At 33.0% G+C, this 609-nt stretch overlaps 1 pseudogene; it reads left to right on the plus strand.

The window, feature by feature from the left end:
* LOC119585642 overlaps window positions 1-609 on the plus strand; it is a 13,614-nt pseudogene that overhangs the window by 2,497 nt on the left and 10,508 nt on the right.

Genomic DNA, 609 nt, shown 5'->3' on the forward strand with positions numbered 1-609 from the left:
TGAGCTCATATCAGTGGGGGTTATTTATATTTATATGGTGATTTTGTGTTTTCGTCTTTAGTGGTATTATTCTTTTTTCATGGTGTATGCTCTACTCTTTTTAGTCTCACATATGTTTTGATATATTTAACAGAATAACTTGTATGTTTTTGCTTTAGTGTCTTAACTTTACAAATTCATATTGCAGGGTTAGAAAGGAGCAAAGAGCATGGCTGGAAAAAGGATTGCTGTGGTAAGATTTTATTATACTTCATTTGTAAAATATTTTGTTGATCATTGTAATGGTGATAGTGTCATTATTACTGGTTGAGAGTATTTGTTTCCAATGACATATGAGTAATTACAGCATCATTCAGTGCTGCAGATAATTGTTTAGTTAAGTGTTAAGTGTTTTGCCTTTGGCTTTGCACCTCTTCTGCTGTTAAAACTCTAGCAATGGCAAAGAAACCTCCACAATGTATATTCTGGCAAGATAAACCTTCCTGATTATTTGTCATCAAGTATGGAATCAGCCAGAGCTCTATTTGGCAAGAATATACAAACTAGCATTCTATTGTTCTTTGCTAGAGAGTACAGTAATTAATTGGAACTGCACTGTGATTACAAAGA

The sequence above is a fragment of the Penaeus monodon genome, chromosome 20, assembly GCF_015228065.2.
Source record: "Penaeus monodon isolate SGIC_2016 chromosome 20, NSTDA_Pmon_1, whole genome shotgun sequence".
Taxonomy (NCBI): domain Eukaryota; kingdom Metazoa; phylum Arthropoda; class Malacostraca; order Decapoda; family Penaeidae; genus Penaeus; species Penaeus monodon.